General features: G+C 42.9%; 1 protein-coding gene across 3 annotated transcripts in view; it reads right to left on the reverse strand.

The window, feature by feature from the left end:
- Nucleotides 1-23325, reverse strand: part of LOC140495791 (kelch-like protein 4) — a 319048-nt gene that overhangs the window by 219736 nt on the left and 75987 nt on the right. The window contains exon 1 of one of the 3 annotated variants that reach the window (XM_072594904.1): nucleotides 12483-12497. The exons of the other annotated variants lie outside the window; for them this stretch is intronic. The gene's annotated coding sequence lies outside the window, so the exon portion shown is untranslated. Of the gene's footprint in view, nucleotides 1-12482; nucleotides 12498-23325 lie in introns of those variants that run through there. 3 annotated transcript variants of the gene reach the window in all.

Consider the following 23325-nt stretch of genomic DNA (forward strand, 5'->3'; position numbering starts at 1 on the left):
GTGGGGATGCCCTGGGAAGATTTGGAGAAGGGGTGTAGGGTTTTAGTTTTCAAAATAAATATAACTTTTTAACCACCTATTTTTGTGAAGTAATGACAATTGCATTTAGTTATGCCTTTATGCCACTTTATAGTCTGCTGGTGTCTGCTACTTTTCAGATGGTACCAGTCTCACCTCTCAGTTCAAGTCCCATCCCAAGGCTTGAGTATAAAAATCAAGGCTAACATTCTTATGCAGTACTCAGGGAGTATTGTACTGTACTTTCAGGGGCATTGTCTTTCTAATGACATGTTAACTAAAGCTTCATCTGCCTGCATGGGTGGTCTAACAATCCTGTGGTGCTATTCGAAGAAAGACAGGTGAGTTCTTACTGTTGTCCTGACTGTTGTAGATGCATCCAAGTCACTGAAAGGGTTAAGATTGAGGAGTGCCTTGAGAACACCCCACAATGAAGTCATCATATGGGCAGAACTGCTTAGCATCTCAGGGGAATATAAACATCCAGGTCCAGCTCACAATCCTTGCAAAACAACTATCAATGCTGCCTGTAACTATTTGCCAACATGCAACAAACTACTTGTTCAGTACAAGTCTCTGCCAGATGGACTCTAAGTGGTTTTCCTCTGCCACACTCGACCTTCCAGATCCCTACACTCAGAGAAGATTGTGGCAGCAACCCAGCACATGGTGAGGTGCAGACATCGTTTAAGGAACTCACTACATGGGGAACCGTGTGGATTTCATTCGGTTGCACATACAACAGTAACAAATATTTATCTCTCAATCAGCATCACAAAATCAGGTCATCTGGCCATTAATGCATGCTGTTTGTGGGGGTTTAAGCTCTCAGATCAGTTTCTCCCATTTTGTACATGACAACAGTGACTGCACTGGACATGAAGTACTTTGAAATATCCAGTGATCAAGAAAAATGCTACATAAATGGGAATGTTTCTTTCAAACCAACAAGACCTTTTCAAAATCTAGTGCTGGTGCAGCCTTTGATAAGTTGCAGTTTGATCAATTTCATAGCATTTCCCATTGACTTTTCAAAATATTTTTTTAAACGAGAATTGCAATTAAGAATTCTGCCCAAGTCCAGTTTTAATCTTTCAGTGATAATGTCAATCATCTGATGTAAACACTGTGTGGTGGCCAGCCAGCTAAGAGATCATTGCCAGTAACTCCTTTGCACTGGCATAACTCAAGATAATATAATTACTTTACATTTTTGAATCAGTTACATTGCTCATTAACTGGAAACTAATTAACTCTCTTATTTGAACAATGACACAGTATGTTTCAATCTATAGTTCCAATGTATAAAGATTTTCAGTCTCCAGGGTTACAAGTTCAAAACTGAATCATGTGAGGAAAGTAAACAGTGACTAACTTCCTTAACAGCACTGCAGTATATCAATAAAATCAAGGGCTTTATATGAGGCACCTCAGAGTGTCTAACTTCAAATAACTGCTCTCTTCACCTGTCCTGTCACCTTCATGATCATATACATCCACATCCTTCTATTGAAGCTACCTTCTTGCAAATATGAATTTTAAACATTTCCATTCCACTTGGGATCTACCTTTCGTGCATTTTCAAAGGGACTTTATACTTAGTTCACTCATTGTGGAATGATTGTGCAACTTTATCATGTAACATGGCGTTACATGTTACATGAAGAAGGCGTTTGGTATGCTTTCCTTTATTGGTCAGAGTATTGAGTACAGGAGTTGGGAGGTCATGTTGCAGCTGTACAGGACATTGGTTAGGCCACTGTAGGAATATTGCGTGCAATTCTGGTCTCCTTCCTATCGGAAAGATGTTGTGAAACTTGAAAGGGTTCAGAAAAGATTTACAAGGATGTTGCCAGGATTGGAGGAACTGAGCTACAGACAGGGGCTGAACAGGCTGGGGCTGTTTTCTCTGGAGTGTCGGAGACTGAGGGGTGAATTTATAGAGGTTTACAAAATTATGAGGGGCATGGATAGGATAAATAGACAAAGTCTTTTCCCTGGGGTCGGGGAGTCCAGAACTAGAGGGCATAGGTTTAGGGTGAGAGGGAAAGATATAAAAGAGACCTAAGAGGCAACTTTTTCACACAGAGGGTGGTATGTGTATGGAATAAGCTGCCAGGGGATGTGGTAGAGGATGGTACAATTGCAACATTTAAGAGGCATTTGGATGGGTATATGAATAGGAAGGGTTTGGAGGGATATGGGCCGGGTGCTGGCAGGTGGGACTACATTGGGTTGGGATATCTGGTCGGCATGGATGGGTTGGACCAAAGGGTCTGTTTTCATGCTGTACATCTCTATGACTCTATAACATTGTTTGGAATATAAGCCTTCATGGTGGTTAGGAAAAGTGGAATCAAAAGGAGAGCAAATGATCTAAATTGTTTCTATGAATAATGATAACTGACTAGAACCAGTCATATCATTGTCTTGGATGTTGAAAAACGTTTTGTTTTTATTTTGTATTTAATTAAATGTCTCAGACCCTGGTTAGTAGCATAGCAAAGCCAGCCAGATAACATAACCTTTTTCACTTACTTTTGTAAGATAGTGGTAAATTATAAGTTTTTTAGGTTGTTCCAATGAGCAATGAATTAGTTGCGAAGTGAAAGCATTCCAATTCTGCAGCGTCCAAACAGATTGGGAGATCTGCACCATCAAATGTTAAACTGTACTGATGAGAAATGTTTTAGGAAGTCATTATCTACAACGAAAGACTATCGCCTGCTGGGAGGGATTTTGTTTCTCATTAAAATTATTTGTTTCAAGGAATGTTATTTACGTCTTGTTGCCAATTCTTTTCATCCATCCCATCTCCTAAAGTCACTTGTTGTTTCATAGCTAATGAGCACCATTCATTACAAACACACATTTTGTCTGTAGAGTGAGAGCTGGCAGATTATCCCACTGTAGAGGCATCATCATGAAACTCAAAGCCAATCTCCCCAGAGCATCACACCCAAGGAGTTTCAAAAGGGGATTATTATGATCAAGGACAGGCAGCCTGATTTATTTTGTTTTTCTTAGTCCAGGGAGACAAAAATCTACTACACATTCCTCAAGCAACAACAGTTAAGGTTATCAAACTTGGCACAAACTGCGATATTCTGATCTATCTGGCTGAACTCCACGCCAATCTATTCTGAAATCCTTTAAAACACATGCATCTGAAATGTAAAATCCAAGTCGGCCAAAGCAAAACAGATTATAAAATTGTGATATCTGTTATTGATAAACTAAGACAAATACTTTTAGGAAATAAATAAATTTATGGGGGTGAATCATCCTTTTCGTAGCTAAGTCCAAGTACGTCAATTTTTCATCATGAGGCCAAGCAGCATTTCTCATGCTATTTCCCAAATTTGTCACATGATTACCTACCATGCTTCTGTGGCATTTCTCAAGTCCCATTTTCACTCTATGTTACCAGGGTTACAGGAGAATTGAGGTTCAGGAGGACATTTGACCTACTGTGCCTGCACCAACTCACTAAGTAAGTATCGTTACCGAGTGCTAATCTCCTGCTTTTCCCTCATACTCTTGCACATTATTACTACCCAAATAATCTTCAAATGCACTCTTAAATTCCATAAGTGAAGTTGTCTCCACCACACGTGCAGGCATGGATTCCAGCCCCTAACTATATGCTGCTGTTGGTTGGGGGGGCAGGGGGGGTCACAGGGTTCCGGATTGTTCCTTTGCTTCTGAATGGTTGCATTTTTGTTCTTGTTCCTTCTACAGGCAGGAACAGTTTTTCTGATATACTTTATCCAACATGCTTATGATTATGAAAGCCCCTATCAGATCTCTTACTAGCCTTCTTCTCTCCAAGGAGGGCAATCCCAACTTCTTCAGTCTATCCTCATAACTGAAGTTTCACACCCCTGGAAACATTCTTGTGGATTGTTTCTGCACTGTCTCCAATGCACTCACATCCTTCTTATAACATCCAGAACAGCACACAACACTCCAGCTGAAGTCTAATAAGTGTCTTATACAAGTTCAACATTGCCTCCTTGCTGTTATGCTCTATGCCCCTATTAATAAAGCTGAGGACCTTGTACTCTTTCTTAACTGCTTCACCTCTCCTGCCACTTTCAATGATCTGTACACATTTACATCCAGATCCTTCTACTCTCATCCGTTTTACCATATGCCATTCCTGAAGAAACCCACCACTCATTGGACATCCACCAAAAGACTAACATTTCTTGCAAATGTGCAATCTTTGAAAACAGAGTGTGTACTGAGGCAAGTATTGGCAATCTGGCATTGCCCTTCACCAGCAGCATTAAAGTTACAACAACTACAGAACCACATGGCACATCGACAGTATGGCTGTGATTCACTCACATGCACAACTCCATTTTTTAAGCTTAGACTCTGTTTAACTGTTGGGCCCCTCAGCAAGTTTCCTGTCCTTAACTATATTCCATCTGGACAACTTCTCTAAGTCAGTGCTCCCCTGCCCCCGATGCCCCATGACACCCTAATCTTGCAATACCCAGTCAGGTAACATCACATAAAGGAAAGCAATTAGACAAATACAGAAAACAAAAGGGAATATAAATGTAACCAACAGAGACTGACCTTCATCCCCATAAGGCCAACCAGATTTCAGCACTATGACCAAAGATTACTTTACAGCCAATGACTGTGGCACCCAGCTCTCTTCTAATATAACTGGAGTCAATGCGGTTCTGTAGCAACCCTCCAATGCTACTCATCTCTGTCACAGACAATGGTAGTTTTCACCCAATGTCCTCAATATCCCTCCTTAGATGACTGTTCCCTTACCCCCAGCCCCTCTGCATCATGGACATTACCTCATTGCCTGCTGCTATGGTGCAGGGCATTGGATGATGCAGTGGGATCTGTCCAGGATGTGGACATGCTCAGACCAATCCAAGTAGTGGAACCCCATTTCCAGCTGCCTTACCATTTGCTGTAACAAGGTTTTGGTTGAACATGCCCTCAGCTATGTTCCCGAATCCTACTGCGCACCACCACCCCCCCCCCCCCCCCCCACAGGGCGCAACACTGAACTCGGCATGGGGCACAAAATGAACCAGTGTGATCTTGTAAGGATAGCATCAGTAACTGTTCCGATGCATTTGTGGGAGCCTGACTGAGAGACCATCAACCCGTCCCCCCCCACACACAAGTCACCTGTCACTTCTTGGAAGGAGCCAGTCACATGGGAGCACAGAGTGGCTGTCACCTTCACAGTCACTAGGAGAGGATGACCCCCTCACTCCAACACATAGGTCTTAGGTTGCAGTCCAGCAGCCAGCACAGTTCACCACAATGTCCTGGGATATGCGGTGCCTGCACTGGCATTGTGTCCTGCTCTTCATAAGGATGGAGATCATGGGGAGAGACCTCTGGATCTCCTGCAATCCCACAAATCGTAAGCCCTGTGGCCTCAACCTCTTCCTTATCTCATCATCCTCCACACCGCAACTGTTCCTGGGTTTGGCCTCAGTCCTGCTCCACCTGCATCTGCAGCGAACAACATGCCACCAGGAGCAGGGATCAGGACTCTCAATGGAAATTGGGCACAATAAGAGTGAAAGAGATGCTTTGATCTCAGATCATACCCTATGGATGGGGTGGGAGCAGTGATCACACTTCACCACATAGTGAGTCATGCTGAACAGGGATAATAAAGGAAATGCCTGCATCATTCATTCACACTCGGGGTCAGCGTATGGAGCAACTTGGTGATGATTTCATACCAGCTCAGTGATCACCAGATGTCACTGCGCAGGCAGTGCCTGCAGCTCAATTGTAATGACCCGGGTAGCCCAACTGGACAGGAACATCGTTTTTTTTTGTTTAACACCAAAATGGGACCATTACTCGTGGTGTACATAAAATAATACCATGCTGAGATGCGATGTGGAGGTGCCAGTGGTAGACAGGAGTGGACAAAGCTAAAAATCACACAACACCAGGTTATAGTCCAACAGGTTTATTTGGAAGCACTTTCAAATAAACCTGTTGGACTATAACCTGGGTGTTGTGTGTTTTTAACATCATGCTAAGATGGACAGTTTTGTAGACCCAGCCCTGGGTGCACTTTAGTCTTTTTATTCTGACAAGTGCTCTTACACACAACTGAATGTTGCTTTTATTTTTATAACCACATCACCAAATCACCTATGGCATTTCTTTTTTCTATTAACTGCCAGTAGTAAATCATCCAAATGAATAATTTATGTGCAAAGTAAACCATCAAAGGTGAGGGAGAGGTGGGGAGAGTGGGAAGGGGGTTAATTCAATGTGGAGTTGGAAGGGAAAATAAAACACAATAGCCACCGCAGTGCCCATGTCTCTAGAAAGGCCTAAAGAATATTATCTGCTCCCTCTCCAAGGACACCCAGGCACCAACATAACCGCAGAAGAGGGCAGACAGTCAACAGGTCTGGGTCTGCATGTTTGTTTTTTAAATCAGCCTGTTCAGTGATGTTATTACACACCTCTGGAATAGTTAGATCTCGAATTTGAGCATCCAGCTCTGAGATAAAGACATTACCACAGAGTCTGGGTCTGTTTTATAAAGGGTTCAGGTGAGTTCCAGCTCAACAGGCCATTGCCTGTTTCTTGGGGAACTCATACTGAATGAGCTCCACAAGGAGATGAACTAGTGATTCCCATGGGCCTTGTAGGGGTCATCACAACCACCCTTCAAACCCTATACCTACATCAAATGCTTCACTTTTCTTCACAATGCATTCAGCACAAACAATCAATACACTTACATGACAGACGATGAAGCAATATTAAGTGACACACATAAGATGCTTGGAAGTTGCAAGAGTAATGGTACCCCTTTAGCCATACTAGCTTTTATCACTGCTATTCCTGATAACTTCATTATTATTGAGATGCTGAGTTCATTTTCCAAATCCAATGACATGTAGCAATTCAGCTTTGATCAGCATCTAATCACTAAGCACCATCACACTGCTTGCATAACAAGCAATGAACTGATTGTAAATGTGCTGTGGCTGCACTATACAAGTTGCTGATTCATGTTTTCATCGTAACAATATTGTGACTTCCAGTAAGTGTGGATTCTGTTTTCATCCATCAAAATGTTTACTCCTCCCACCTGGGTGTTGCTCTCTTTGTACTGTTGGATATTCCTCCCATTCATCCAGAGTTGCCCCTGCTATTACTACCCCAACTTCCACAAATGCCTCTGCTTCCCCCCTGCCAAACCTCAACTCCTCCACTCCATTGACAATTGATCCTCCTGCTGGCCCTAGTGACCTCACTTGCACCCTCCTGGAAGATCAGCAGACAGATACCCAGGACTAAATTGTCCTAAACCTCTTAGTAATTTTGCCCAGTCCCTCAACATGACTGATCAGATAACTGTCTGCTATGTTGCAGCTGATGCTTTGCAATTGCCCTGACTGTTTGTGCTGGCCCTTCAGCACTATCCAGTGAACACACACCCGGATTGTATTGGGAAAGTTCCACTGACCATGATCGTCCCAGACTGTGTCCATGACTGATAGTACTGGGGCTATCAACTGTAGACCTTAAAATATCAATAACAGAAGCTGCAAGCACACCAAACCACACCCACAACTCATTCTCTAGCATGTTTACGCTGTTTCCATCTCTTGCTTGAAATTGGAAAAATTGAATTGATTTTATTTCCAGTTACCACCGCACTCCCATCTTCAGTTGGTCCATCTCTGACCTCTCCCTACCCTTCCCCAGTATCTGTTTCCATTTCTGGGGATAGGCTGGGCACCAACAGACTGCAAACCCACTGACTCCTACAGTTACCCAGACTGTACATTCTCACACCCTGCTTCCAGTAAAGACTATTTCATTCTCCCAGTTTCTCCTTCTATGTTCTGATGATGTCACTTTCCGTGGGTGGAGGGGGTGGGGGGGTGTGTTGGGGGCCTTAGAAATGTCCAGCTTTTCCTCAACCAAGGATTCCCTGGAATTGTGGTTGACAGGGCTCTTAGCCATATCAGACCCATTTCCCACATTTCTACCCTCACCCCTTCTCTTCTCTCCCACAAGACCAACAGGGTCCTTCTGGTCCTCACCTCCTAACCCACTAGTTTCCACATCCAAAAGGATCATCATATGCCTCTACTTCTGCCACCTGCAGCACGATGACACTACCAGACACCTACTCGTCTCCCCGTTCTTGTCAACCTTCCGCAGGTACCATTCCCTCCTGGACAGCCTGGTCCATTTCTCCTCCATTTCCAACACCTCTCACATTCCCACAGCCTCTTCCCATGCAATCACAGAACATCTAGCATCTACCCATTTACCTCCTCCTCCCTCACTATCCAAGGCCCCAGACAATCGTTCGAGGTGAAAATTGATATACCTGCACTTCAATCAATCCAGCTTCCTGTATTCACTATCCACAGTTCGGTCTTCTCCAACTTGGGAGATGGAATACAGACTGGGCGATCACTTTGCTGAACACTATATTCTGTCTATAAAACTGACTGTGAGCTTCCAGTTGCTGGCCTTTTCAACAAACCACCCTGTTCCCACACCAACATTTTTGTCAAGGGTCTGCTGGAGTGTTCCAGCAAGTCAGTGCGAGCTTGAAGAACAGCACCTCATTTTCCACTTGGGGACCCTGCAAAATTGAGTCCAATAGCTTTAGAGCCTGTCTCCATCTTTGTGTTTTTTTTAACCTGCCTCCACACACTGGTCCTGTCATGACATGGGTTGCTTTCAGCATAGCCTAGCCATTGTTTCCTACCCACAGTTCTCATTGTCACATATCCACTTCCTCTTCTCTCCTGGCCAATACCTCGCCCACCCTCTGATGTCCCCTTCTCCCACCTCCAACACACCCCATCCACCTGGACACCCCGTGCTGGCCTCTTACCTGCCCTCGATCTCTTCATCGCCAACTGCCGCCGCGACATTAACCGCCTCAACCTCTCCACCCCTCTCACCCACTCTCACCCACCCACTTCGGAACATGCAGCCCTCCACTCCCTCCGTTTCAACCCCAACCTCACTATCAAACTGGCAGACAAGGGAGGCGCGATAGTAGTTTGGCGCACCAACCTTTACACCACTGAAGCTAAACGCCAGCTCGCGGACACCTCCCCCTACTGCCCCCTTGACCATGACCCCACCTCCCACCACCAAACCATCATTTCCCAGACCATCCATAACCTCATCACCTCAGGGATCTCCCATCTACAGCCTCAAACCTCATAGTCCCACAACCCTGCACCGCCTGTTTTTAACTCCTTCCCAAAATCCACAAACCTGACTGCCTCGGCCAACCCATTGTCTCAGCCTGCTCATGCCCCACCGAACTCATCTCTGCATACCTCAGCACGGTCCTGTCCCCCTTAGTACAAGAACTCCCCACCTACGTTCGGGACACCACCCATGCCCTCCACCTCCTTCATGATTTTCGCTTCCCCGGTCCCCAACACCTTATCTTCACCATGGACATCCAGTCCCTGTACACCTCCATCCCCCATCACGAAGGCCTCAAAGCCCTCTGCTTCTTCCTTTCCCACCGTACCAACCAGTACCCTTCCACTGACACCCTCCTTCGACTGACTGAACTGGTCCTCACTCTGAACAACTTCTCTTTCCAATCCTCCCACTTCCTCCAAACCAAAGGAGTAGCCATGGGCACCCGCATGGGCCCCAGCTATGCCTGCCTCTTCATAGGATATGTGGAACAGTCCATCTTCCGCAGCTACACTGGCACCACCCCCCACCTTTTCCTCCACTACATTGATGACTGTATCGGCGCTGCCTCGTGCTCCCACGAGGAAGTTGAACGGTTCATCCATTTTACCAACACCTTCCACCCCGACCTCAAATTTACCTGAACCGTCTCAGACTCCTCCCTCCCCTTCCTAGACCTCTCCATTTCTATCTCGGGCGACCGAATCAACACGGACATTACTATAAACCGACCAACTCCCACAGCTACCTAGACTACACCTCCTCCCACCCTGCCCCCTGTAAAAATGCCATCCCATACTCCCAATTCCTTCGTCTCCGCCGCATCTGCTCCCAGGAGGACCAGTTCCAATATCGAACAATCCAGATGACCTCCTTCTTCAAAGACTGCAATTTCCCCCCAGACGCGATCGATGATGCCCTCCACCGCATCTCCTCCACTTCCCGCTCCTCCGCTCTTGAGCCCGCCCTCCAATCGCCACCAGGACAGAACCCCACTGGTCATCACCTACCACCCCACCAACCTCCATATACGTCATATCATCCGCCATCATTTCCGCCACCTCCAAACGGACCCCACCACCAGGGATATATTTCCTTTCCCTCCCCTACCAGCCTTCCGAAAAGACCACTCCCTCCGTGACTCCCTTGTCAGCTCCACACCCCCCACCAACCCAACCTCCACTCCCAGCACCTTCCCCTGCAACCGCAAGAAATGCAAAATTTGCACCCACACCTCCCCCCTTACTTTCCTCCAAGGCCCCAAGGGATCCTTCCATATCCACCACAAATTCACCTGCACCTCCACACACATCATATACTGCATCCGCTGCACCCGATGTGGCCTCCTCTATATTGGGGAGACTTGCGGAACGTTTCAGAGAACACCTCTGGGACACCCGGACCAACCAACCCAACCACCCCGTGGCTCAACACTTCAACTCCCCCTCCCACTCCACCAAGGGCATGCAGGTCCTTGGACTCCTCCATCGCCAGACCATAGCAACACGACGGCTGGAGGAAGAGCGCCTCATCTTCCGCCTAGGAACCCTCCAACCACAAGGGATGAACTCAGATTTCTCCAGTTTCCTCATTTCCCCTTTCCCCATCTTGTCTCAGTCCCAACCCTTGAACGCAGCACCACCTTCCTAAACTGCAATCTTCTTCCTGACCTCTCCGCCCTCACTCCGGCCTATCACCCTCACCTTAACCTCCTTCCACCTATCGCAGTTCCAATGCCCCTCCCCCAAGTCCCTCCTACCTACCTGCTATCTTAGCCTGCTTGGCACACTCTCCTCATTCCTGAAGAAGGGCTCATGCCCGAAACGTCGATTCTCCTGCTCCTTGGATGCTGCCTGACCTGCTGCGCTTTTCCAGCAACACATTTTCAGCTCTGATCTCCAGCATCTGCAGTCCTCACTTTCTCCTACAGTATCAAAAATCCCCTTGTCTGCCTTCCCCTTTCATTTCTCTCTGTATCTGTCAAGACTCCATCTCCACCTAGCTGCACAACTCTCTCCCCAACCCATCTAACTTCACCTCCAGCATAAATACCACCTTTTCCTGGCTGCTGTCTGTTCTGAAGAAGTCACCAGACTTAAAATGTTAACTCTGCTTTTCTAGATGCTGCCAGACCGGCCACGTTTAGCCAGAGTTTTTTATTTTAATTTCAGTACTTCATACCTCTTCATCTTGTGTAAATAAATACGGAATAATAAATGGATCTCAGAAAAAGTTGTGAATCAAACAATGTTTTTCCTAAGGTGCAGCTGTTTCAATAGACTAATAGATTTTGAGCTCTTCGTCAAGAGTGCATTGTGAAGTGCATATTGTCATTTTGCTACATTTCTTTCTAAGACTTTCAAATTAACTTTCATAAATTTTATATGCAATGTAAAATTTCATATTGTCACTGATGAGCAACATAGTATATTTTGAGACAATTAGTTGCATAATATTTACATTCCAATCATGATTATCCCATAAAAGATAAAAATATTCCTGGAGTAGGACAAATGATAAAGAGGCTATCAGCCAACAAAAAATGAATATATTACTAATGACATTCCAGTTACATGATAGTCCATTGATTTACACCTCTGCTCATACAATTATTATGAAGAGCCTTTCATTTTCGTGCTGACATTCAATGGAAATACACTGCAAAACCTTCACTTAGCTCATTGAAAATTAGTCACAAACTTGCCAAATGTTCACTCTTGCCAAGCTTCTCAATAATCTGCTAATGAATGTCATATTCAGGCAGGTAATGTTATGCAATAGTCAAACTTAAAAAAAATACTTCAGATGATAATTACAATCTTCAACTTCATCATTAATATCATTAATAAAAGAACTTGAAAAAGCATGAGGGTTGTCATTTGCTATGCAGGATTCTATTCTAGCATATTAATCTGAATGCAAATCCAATCACCCTGTACTATATCTGCAAAAAGTATATATAGATATCCTGTTTAATCACATGAAAGGTTGGCATGCAGCATTTGATAATCCAGTTGAAACTAAAAGCTGAAATACTAAAAAAGACTGAAATATTCTGCAAATTTAATCAATGTATTCAATCATTCTTAATTAAGCATATCTTTCACGTAGCAAGCAGGTTTGGTGACACTATTTTATTGGAAAAAATAATATCATAAATGTTACAATGGTCTCATAGGAAGCATTAGTCAACCTAGATTGAAGGTTCCAATTCAAAAAAAACAATATAATAAAAAAAATGCACTTACCACATTTTCCCAAATGAATAGAAGAGGAAATTTATCTGAAAATTAAAACTAAACAATGAGTCTGGCTGAACCGGACTTTTCTGAGAAAATTGGTGTGATAACCTTTCAGGGGAAGAAAGAAAAGTCGACACAAAATATCACATCAATATCACATCAAGGCTATTTGGTGATTAAAGCACGAAGGCGAGAAAATATGAAACACATTGCCTGAGGCAAACACATGACAAATGAGTAGAAGTGCTGTAAAATATGTGCCATTGGGTCTATGCATGGTAATCTTTGCATGCATCAGTCTATTGGTTCCCAAAGTCATTCATTTTGATTCAATTTTGACAGTACCCAAATTGTCTTTTGATTTGCACTGGATGCAGTGGTGGTTTAGATTTACAGGCAGTAGACAGCTGCATTTAGATTGGTCCCAGAAGCCTATGGGCAATAAATAGTCTTCTCTAACCTCCCATTAGATTCTTACTTTGGACACAAAGATAGGGAATTGATTAAATCAAGGTGTCATCAATTATGACAATGGAGACTTCATTTATGATAGGTTTCCTCAGGTATAAGTCATGAAAAAGATGAATGGTATCAAACCCGCCTGCCTGAAGCAGACATTACTCTATTGAGAAGGAGCCCTAGAGGGATATTGGTATAATTAACATTGCAGCTTTTTCCTTTGAGCTGCCATAGGTTTTCTTGACATTTCTGCGTGAAGGAAATTTAATTTGACCTATTTTGTTATTTTCATAGCTCTTCCTAGAGTTAACAGCCTAACAGGATGCTGATTTTCTTCAGACAAAAGTGGGATCCTTAACGGAATTCATTTCTCCAGGAAAAATAGCAGTGTTTATGATATGAGAGGAATCTCTTACTTGGCATATTTCCTTCCGTACATCCTCCACTCGTTGTTTCATTACCATTGTGTTTCCCTAAGTTGGATTTTGCCCTTGAAGAAAAATAGCTTCTTTCTTTGTAAAGAGGTCATAGAGTCAATGAACAAAACGCACTCAAATGAATTACTTCGGAACTACATTCTTGGCTTCTATTAACATCTTGAAACTTGATAGAGCAGTATTGTTTCTCTATCAACACATTGAAAGCATGACTTAACCCAATAAACAAGAACAATCAAATATACCGTCAGTACTTGTAAAGTAGCTGGTACAGTGGTAGCAATGAGGGACAGTCATCTGGCTGACATCAATGAATCTTCTTCAACTAAATGAGAGTTTACTAAAGGTAAGCTACCAAGTCAAAGTTTGCTGGAAAACTTTGTGCAAATTGTTCATTTAGTGATGCAGTGAACAGAAAAGCAGCAGTCAACAATTTTATAATCCCTTGCTTACATTTTGAAGGTCGTGCCAAAATGAATATGAGTACTTGTCTGGTTCCTTCATACTTTCTGGACATGAATTTTAGGCAGATACTTTGGCAATGCAGAAGCTCTTCATGACAGCTGGCCTTTCCTTAGATTGCCCTGCAGGAGGCATTCAGCCAATAATGGAACAAATTCATCAAATGGCTCTTGGATGCTGTTTTCTGTGCTCAGGAGGCATTGACTTTGGAAGCATGATAGCGATATGCAGGTGAATGAATATTGTGCACATTGGCAAGATTAATTAGAGAATGACAACATACTAATGCAGAATTATCTTGCCAAATATGAAATGTGTAGTGCTTGAATGGGTCACATATAATCCATACAGGGTGCATGCTGAAAATTATTTGTCATGATGTTACTTGAAAACACTGAAGTATACACTAAAATCTGCAGCAATGTGAACAGGTAGTGGCATCTAGCAAAGTTGCGGGAGCGAGTTGGGCTGAGTGGGTAGCATTTTCTCATCTGAGACAAAAAGCCATGATTGAAGCCCCAGTATAGGATTTGAAGGCAGACTTCAACAATAAGGACTGCTGCATTTTCTGAGCTTCCATCTTTGCAGTGGAATATTAAACTGATGCTTTGCTTGTTTGATCAAGATTTGAAGGAAGAGTGAGGATATTCAGAAATAATGGTGGTGTACTTCTGTTAATCCAGGGTCAAGTTTGAGGGATTCTCTTCCCCAAAAAACAGTGGAGTTTGGAGCACTGAATGCATATTTTCAAATAGATTTTTTTGACAGGTAAGGGAGCCAAGAGTTATGCAGACAGGAAGTTGAATTAAGACCTCAATCAAAAGATGCATGATCTTATTGAATGGTGGAGTGAATTTTAGAGCAGGCTTGAAGGGCTGAATGGCCTATTCCTGCTTCCAAGTGCTATGTTTCCAGATTCCTAACTGTCAGGGTGCACTCTTTGATCAACATTCAGGCAAGAAAAGTAATATTTTAATTGATTGATCTCATTCATGTGTCATTTATAAAACCCAGTGTATGAAAATAGGCCGTGATATTTATTTTCATAACTACAGTAGCTGGCACTTCAAATGTATTTCTTTCGATTCTTTGAGATGTCCTGGGGATATCATGGTTCTCCTTTAGTAGGCCCATGTTATGAGCCAATTCACACAGCTATTTAGAGAGGAATGAAACCATGCACATGTGCATGACTTTCCTAGCTTCTCCGCTTTTCCTGTGTGTGTTGGAGACTAAGCCACAAAACATTAGAATTGCACCCAAGTAGCTGCTTTTCAGTATGAAACTTGACAGTGAGCATCAGTGGGCTATTCTACTATGGCAAGCATCACAACTGATCTGATTCCAGCTCATATGATATCCACACCTGTGAGTTCACTAACAGAATCTGCTAGACAAATATCAAGGGTTAAAAACTAACAACCAACATTGTTATTCCATTCCCCCAAATTTAAAAGCTAAGATACACTGATGCCAATTTTAGCAGCACTGTTTGCCTTCATATGGGTTTAGCTCACTTAACAGACAAGTTTTTGAATTTTGAACTTTTTGGTACTAATCATGCTTCGGTTCAAAAAGATTTTGTTAAGTTAATAGGTTTGAGAAGCCAGATCATTCAACAAGATTTCTATCATTACACGTGACATTGTGAATTACACATAGCAGTCAAAATGCAACAGATCTGCTCACTTATTGAGTCTATATTTCTGTTTTTGCATAGTCACATGCTTTTCATCAGTTGTTTTTGAAGTTGGGCTTGCATTAGTTTCTTTAAGAGAAAGAGATGAATTTTAAAGATGTTGTTATAATAGTGATGAACAATGTTTCATGTTGAGTGATCAACAACACAAAGTCCTCTTCCAAGAGGCAATGATCACTAATAATCTCAGAAACTGATTATCAATCTGCAGACTGTTTATGTTCTTTCAAATGAATTAAAACATGCATAAGACTATTTGTTGGTCTGCAATAAAAATCTGTACTTTAATCATGAACTTTCTCATCATTGCTTTGTTCGAAGCAGTGTCTAATGGATTATCTGGGCGTATGTTGAAGCCCAGCATTGCTTAAGGAAATAACAGTCACCTGTATCTGTAATCATCACATTACTGAATTAACTTATTGTATTAGCATCAATTCTGCACTCACATGACTGAACATTAACAGGTTTATTGACAGTCTATGTAAATAAAGAAATACTAAGAAAGGACCTATCTGGAAAGCTTACAGATTCAGGTCCCACTGCTTGAAATCTGACATTACTTTATCGTAGCTTCTCACACACAGGCTCAGTAGCTGCTCTTAAAGTAAAAGTACTTGCTAACTGTGTACTCACCACTCCCAACACCCACAGTCTTTGAGGACTTGAAAGGTGAAATTTTATTATTTTCAAGGCAGATGTCACATGGGGCCTCAGAGGATGTACTTAAGGATCATAATTCGTCAGGCAGCCGCCCATAAGAATGCAAATTACAGCTTGTCAAATATCATGTCTCAATCCAATGTCATCATTCCAGCCTCAGATATTATGGAAGACAAGCAAGCAAGCAACATCAGAAGTCTACCTGCCATTTACAAGTTCGTGAACTTGTTCAAAACCCACTGGAATTCCATTTTTTGCTGCCCTCTGCTTTTCTTGAGCATTGGATGGGCAAGTGTTTGGGAGTGCTTTAAAGTAGGTGTGATAAGGTTGCACAAGGCCAGAAGGAAAGGCTTGCCACTGGTTGCCTGGTGCTGCAGATTCAATTGATAAATCTGGAAGCATCAAGATCATTTGTTACCTTTTGGAGACTGCCACAACAACTAAAGACATGTTGAACTCAATTGGGTGAGTGGACCAATGTTTACCCTGTTTATGACTGCCTTCTAATTACTAATACCCGACCACCCTCCCTTGTTTCCTTTACTGGGCATCCATTTGTCATCCCAGCAACAACCACTACTTGTTTCTACAAGTAGTGAAGACTACAGACCTGTCAGCCAACTGGATTAGCTTGGTCAGCAGTTCTCAAGAGGGCCGCAGGGGCAGGGACCCCCTCTCTAAGTCATTAAAGGTTGGCACAGTGCCAACAGAATTTTCATCTGAGTATGAGGAGCCAAGGTACGGATGGGTAGAAGTGAGGAATAAGTGTCCCTATAAATTTAACCCCATATTTAATACTCCACCTATCCTATGATTCTCACTGGTTATTCTGTTGTTGAACACAGGAATCCCATATTGGCTATTTATTAATGAGCTTGAAACAGAACCTTCACGGTGGCTTTCATTTTTATAACCATTCTCCTTTCACACGGCAGCATTACTTAACACCGATTGCCTTTCTGACCTTGCACTCCTTGTGTACAATCCCCGAGGAATCGTCTGCTGCTGCTGCCTGGGTCACGTGAACCATTAAGTGCCTGCTCCTGTTTGCTTCACACAGAATAGTTTCACTGTGTTCCTAATAACATTTTCTTCCCCATCCTCCAGATGTATGCACTGTAATTTTTCTTAACATCAGGAGATGGGAGAGAAGGACAGACCGAGAACAGGTTCTGCACTAACTTTGCTCATTCCACAATTACTAGTCAGCTGAAGTAGTTCGCTCACGCTATCTCCTCAAAAGTTACAGATTTATGACAAAAATGCAAATGTTACAAGTAAGCATCATTACAACAAGTTTTCTTTGTTACCATTGTGTACCTTTAAGGAAGGATGTGACAAGAGGACTATATTGTATGTGTTTTGTTTGCTGTAATGACCGTGATATCTTTCCCAGTGATTATTTTTCACATTTTTCGCACATAGTTAAATTTCCATTCCTATGAAATGTTGTGAATCATTTTTATTAATTTCCAAATCAAACTTTGGTTTTCAAGGAAGGTATGTGGAGAGATGAAACCAGCTCTCAGGATCTCTCAAACCAATACTGCAAAACTTGTTGCACTTAAGTTACCAATGACTCTCAATTGCCTTATGCAGGTTCAATATTTGTTCCTGTGTCTGAGGTGGACAAACAGGACAGTTTGTTTTATTTACTTCTGGAACGTAGGTATTGCTGACTGGCTAGAATGTATTGCCCAGCTCTACTTGCCCTATTGCCTGGGTCCACAAACCTGACCCAGGAAGAACAAGGCTAGGAGGTAGGATTTTTGTTCTTGTGTGCTGGGCTCTCCTAAGAGGTGATCACACTGTAGTGAGATCACTACAGTGAGCCAGCAGCTACTCCATGTATTGGTTTAGATTAGATTAGATTAGATTTACAGTGCGGAAACAGGCCCTTCGGCCCAACAAGTCCACACTGCCCCGCCGAAGCGCAACCCACCCATACCCCTACATCTACCCCTTACCTAACACTACGGGCAATTTAGCATGGCCAATTCACCTGACTTGCACATCTTTGGAGTGTGGGAGGAAACCGGAGCACCCGGAGGAAACCCAAGCAGACACGGGGAGAATGTGCAAACTCCACACAGAGAGTCGCCTGAGGCGGGAATTGAACCCGGGTCTCTGGCGCTGTGAGGCAGCAGTGCTAAGCACTGTGCCACCGTGGTACTGCAAGGAAGATTAATAAAGACAAATGAAACCACTATGAGCCCACCAGCCCTCAGCCATCATACCTTCCAATCCACACACAATTGTCATGTCCCATCCATGTTTATCAATGGCATCTCCTGCATCCACTCATGTGAGCCCACATCCTCCAGCACACTCTATTTCTCAATACCAACAACTCCTTAACTCCTAATACTCCCCATATCCTATTCCAAGCCCCCTAAAATCATAGCATCACACATCTGGATGGATATTTATCACCCTTTTGCCTGCATAGAAACCTATTTCCCCAACATCACCAAACTTTCTCACTCTCCATGCCAACTCACCCAATATTTACCATAGGCAAACCTCATAAGCCACACTGACATAAAGTTGTGTGAATTGATTATAATACTATTTTGAAATCCTCATTCATAAAGAAAAGTGTTCAATACATTGAAATTCTTTTCATTAAACTTATTCTATGGAATAAAAATTTGGAATTTAAATTATTTAAAAATTGCATGTTAGTTTTATTAACTATTTTCTCAGTATATCCTCAAATCTCTTGTGTTTCCAGAAGTGTATGTTACATGAACACATTTACACTCTCCACTTCTAAGCCTTCTCTGGTGAATTACTTTGTAATATAATTAGCATGACCATGGATTAGTTTAACAATTTTCTGTTTTGACCAATGTGTGCAACGTTCCCATTGGAATGTTTCGTTAAGTGAGATCCATGGTAATTGATGTGGTAGAGCTTGGAGTCACTATTCTCACACAGTCTTCACCTCTTCTCCTCAATAAATACACATTCGAGTTCCTGAGCAACTTTCTCAGGGAATCATGAGTCAGAGAGGCAAGAATGCTCATTTCCTGGCTTTCACACCTCTTTACCATATTTGAAGCCCAGCTACATACCCCTTGTGAAGCTACAACCCAGGACCTCTCACTCACACTGTGGTGCTCGAGCATCAATATTCAAGACATGGGCCAAAGGAAAGGAAACCCTGCTTCACCAACAAGAACCTAGATGTGTGCACGGAACCGGGTGATGGATGTGGAGAGCGATTGTTTCTCCAAATGACCAACACGGGATGCCACAGCACCAGACCAAGACAGCCTTGGTCTGTTTTGTGACTTAAGTGAAGTGAGACATGGAGCAATGTAGGAAGGAGATCAAAAATCTTGTGTATTTTGCAAAGATAAGTACTATCATCTTCTCTCTTCTACCTCACGTTCACAGCATCATGCTCACTCTAATTCTGTCACTACAAGGCTCATTGACCACAACACATAGTGTTGCATGCATTTTGTCCACTCAATGGCTCACACTTGCCTCATCTCGCTATATGGCTGGTTACATTTGACTTATAGGCTGATTATGGTTCAACTTTAGTAAGACCACATGCTTGACTACAGCTAAAGTGGAATCGATGAGACCCTTTACTCTCTATCATAGTGCCCACTAGAGAACATGGTCCCTCTGTACAGCACTAAGGACTGTTCCCCTCTGACCTCCACACATAGCCACATGCAGTGTCTTTGCTGCATAGACAGCTGGTAAATGTTGCAGCTGTGGAGTTATCTAACATGATGTCATACAGCATCAAGACCAGCACTTGTCTGTGCAGTGCTCCCCCCCAGCCCCCGTAGCATCCTACCTTTCCCTTTGTGCTAAAAAACTGATGTAAGCCACAGAGACTGGTAGTCTGCTACTGAGCTTCTGTGAAAAAAAGAAGGCAATGTGGAGTACACAGAGATTGGAACCCTCCAATTATGCACAAAATGAATGTGCGTAAAGAAAGCAGGATAATAATCAATTGAAGTGTATGTGACCCTTGGAAAACATGGTCTGGCAAAAAACAAGCAAGTCATTGGTATCCCTGAGACCCAAAGTGAAGTGTTGAAGGCCAAAGTAGTGTAAGAGTTGATCCAAGGGTAAGCATGATAATGTTGTGATGGGTTAGAGAGTGCAGTGGTCATGGGAGATGCAGGGACATTGTGGTGAGGAGACTGTTGAGTGATAGCTTGGTCAAACATAGAGTCATGGAGATATACAGCACTGAAACAGACCCTTTGATCTAACTTGTCTATGCTGACCAGGTATCCTAAATGAATCTCATCCCATTTGCCAGCATTTGGCCCATATCCTTCTAAAACCTTTCACATTTTAATGCCTTCTAAATGTTGTAATTATACCACCCTTCACCACTTCCTCTGGCAGCTCATTCCATACACGCACCATCCTCTGCGGGGAGAAGTTGGCACTTAGGTAGCTTTTAAATCTTTCCCCTCTCACCTTAAACCTATACCCTGTGGTTTTGGACTCCCTATCCTGGGGAAAAGACTTTAGCTATTCTCCCTATCCATGCCCCTTAAGACTTTATAAACCTCTATAAGGTCACCCCTCAGCCTCCGACACTCCAGGGAAAATAGCCTTAGCCTATTACAGACGAGACTTCGTTTAGGGCCCTCTTGTGACACAGTGGTAGTGTCCCTATCCCTGGATGGGGAGGCCCAGGTTGAAGTCCTACCTGCTCCAGAATTGCGTAATAACATCTCTGAACCACTTGATTAGAAAAATAGGTTAATTTTAAAAAGTTTTTTAAAAAGCATACCTAGGCTCTGCAGGAGGTGGTGATTTATTTCTCTCTCCAACTCCATTGAGGGTGGCTCAGTGGTTAGTACTGCTGCCTCACAGACCCAGGTTCGTTTCTAGCCTTAGGTGACTGTTTGTGTGGAGTTTGCACATTCTCCATGGATTTCCTCTGGGTGCTCCGGTTTCCTCCCACAGTCCAAAGATGTGCAGATCCGGTGAATTGGCCATATTGGCTAAATTACCCATAGATTAGATTAGATTACTTACAGTGTGGAAACAGGCCCTTCGGCCCAACAAGTCCACACCGCCCCGCCGAAGCGCAACCCACCCATACCCCTACATCTACCCCTTACCTAACACTACGGGGAATTTAGCATGGCCAATTCACCTGACCTGCTCATCTTTGGACTGTGGGAGGAAACAGGAGCACCCGGAGGAAACCCACGCAGACACGGGGAGAACGTGCAAACTCCACACAGTCAGTCGCCTGAGGTGGGAATTGAACCCGGGTCTCTGGCGCTGTGAGGCAGCAGTGCTAACCACTGTGCCACCGTGCCGCCCACAGTGTTCAGGGATGTGTAGCCTAGGGGAATGGGTCTGGATGGGTTACTCTTCAGAGGGCCGGTGTGGACTTGATGAGCCAAATGGCTTGTTTCCATACTATAGCAATTCTTCTATTCTACTCAGCCTCTCCCTATAGCTCAAAACCTCCAAACCCAGCAAGATCCATGTAAATCTTTTCTGAACTTTACTTGACAGTTGTAGCAACCAGATTCCTGCTCTGATATCTCTGTTCAGAATGTGTGTTATCTTTTTATCAGGGAAGCAACGGAGAATTGGAAGTGACACATAAATAAGTTAAGTTGGTAATTTAATATGATGCAAATGCATGGAAATAGGGCAGTCACTACTCAGAGGCAAAAATCTGCAATTGCCATTTAAGGCTTGAAAGAAATATTACAACTTTTTTTTCTTGATATTGAGATTATGTTTTTCTCATTCTCTCTATAGCTTCCTATATTCCTCACCATTGCTCATATCAAAGCAAGGAGGAGAAAGTTTACTAAATATTGAATATTTCAATTAGATTACTTCAAAATCTTACCTAAATTCTTAGCTTTTCATAACTTGCATTTTTTTAAAAATGGATCACCTTGATTGCTTCCCCTGCTGATGTTTATTTTGTGATATTTATTTCCTGGTTCCTGCAAGGTATCTGTATTATTAGCATCCTGCAGCATAGAATTTATTCGGGTGCCAAATGTTGTTTATCCATTGAAAACAAAACATTGTTATGTATCAAATGCATGGGTGATTTTTAAATTCAACGGCAACCTTTGGCCTATGTCATGTGTTTTTTTTAATTTCCCTGTTGGTACCTGCAAAAATTCCTAAAGTCTGAAATTTCCATGCTAAGAGCACCTTCTCAGATTTTCTCAAGAGGGGGTTTAAAATTGCTCTAATCTTCATGTATTCATTGCTCACAAGAACAGATGGTTATTTAAAGATCAGTTATGTCTATTTAACTCTCATTTTGATATGTATTCTACCTAGGTCCCAGCTTTCACAGGTCAGAGAGGATGTGTTTCAGTGAATTTATTTTGAATAGCAAGGGTACCCTTTTGTAAACCTGAGATACCCCTGTGGATATAGTTCCAGAAATGTTGGAAGGTGGGGCAATGGGTCAGGTGCCCTTGGGAGGGGGTATGGTCAGATAGCCTTTGGGTCTGTTAAAAGTAGATAAGAAAATTCCTATTAAGTACACAAATCAATTAGAACTGCCAAACTGTCAAAAAACTGTCAAACCTGTCAATCTAGAATGCAATTGTTTGCTTGCATTAAATGTTATTTTAAGAAATTTCAATGCATTGAATATTTCTTTTTATCAAAGCAACATGTACAGCTTTACAGCAGAAATCAAGTCAGAAATGATCCTGAGAGGAGAGCTCTTAACATATGACTTGTTCTTGGCAAGGATGGGGAACATGATTAATTGTTCTGAGGATGATAAAAAAAAATCCAGAGAAGATCTGGAGAGTTGTTTAAGACACAAATCAATTTCCAAATTAATAGACTCTAACCCATGTTGTACAGATAGAAATCCCAAGAGTCTATTCACAACATTACTAATAGCTCCTGCTTCTATCGCAAAACTACGGATTTCTTACAGAAACTCAGCACCCATGGACCAGTCGAACCGGGAACATTCCTCGTCACAATGGACGTCTCTGCACTCTACACCAGCATCCCCCACAATGATGGCATTGCGGCAACAGCCTCAGTACTGAACACCAACAACTGCCTGTCTCCAAACACCATCCTACAACTCATCCGCTTTATCCTCGATCACAACGTCTTCTCCTTTGACGAC

The sequence above is a fragment of the Chiloscyllium punctatum genome, chromosome 25 (genome assembly GCF_047496795.1).
Source record: "Chiloscyllium punctatum isolate Juve2018m chromosome 25, sChiPun1.3, whole genome shotgun sequence".
Taxonomy (NCBI): domain Eukaryota; kingdom Metazoa; phylum Chordata; class Chondrichthyes; order Orectolobiformes; family Hemiscylliidae; genus Chiloscyllium; species Chiloscyllium punctatum.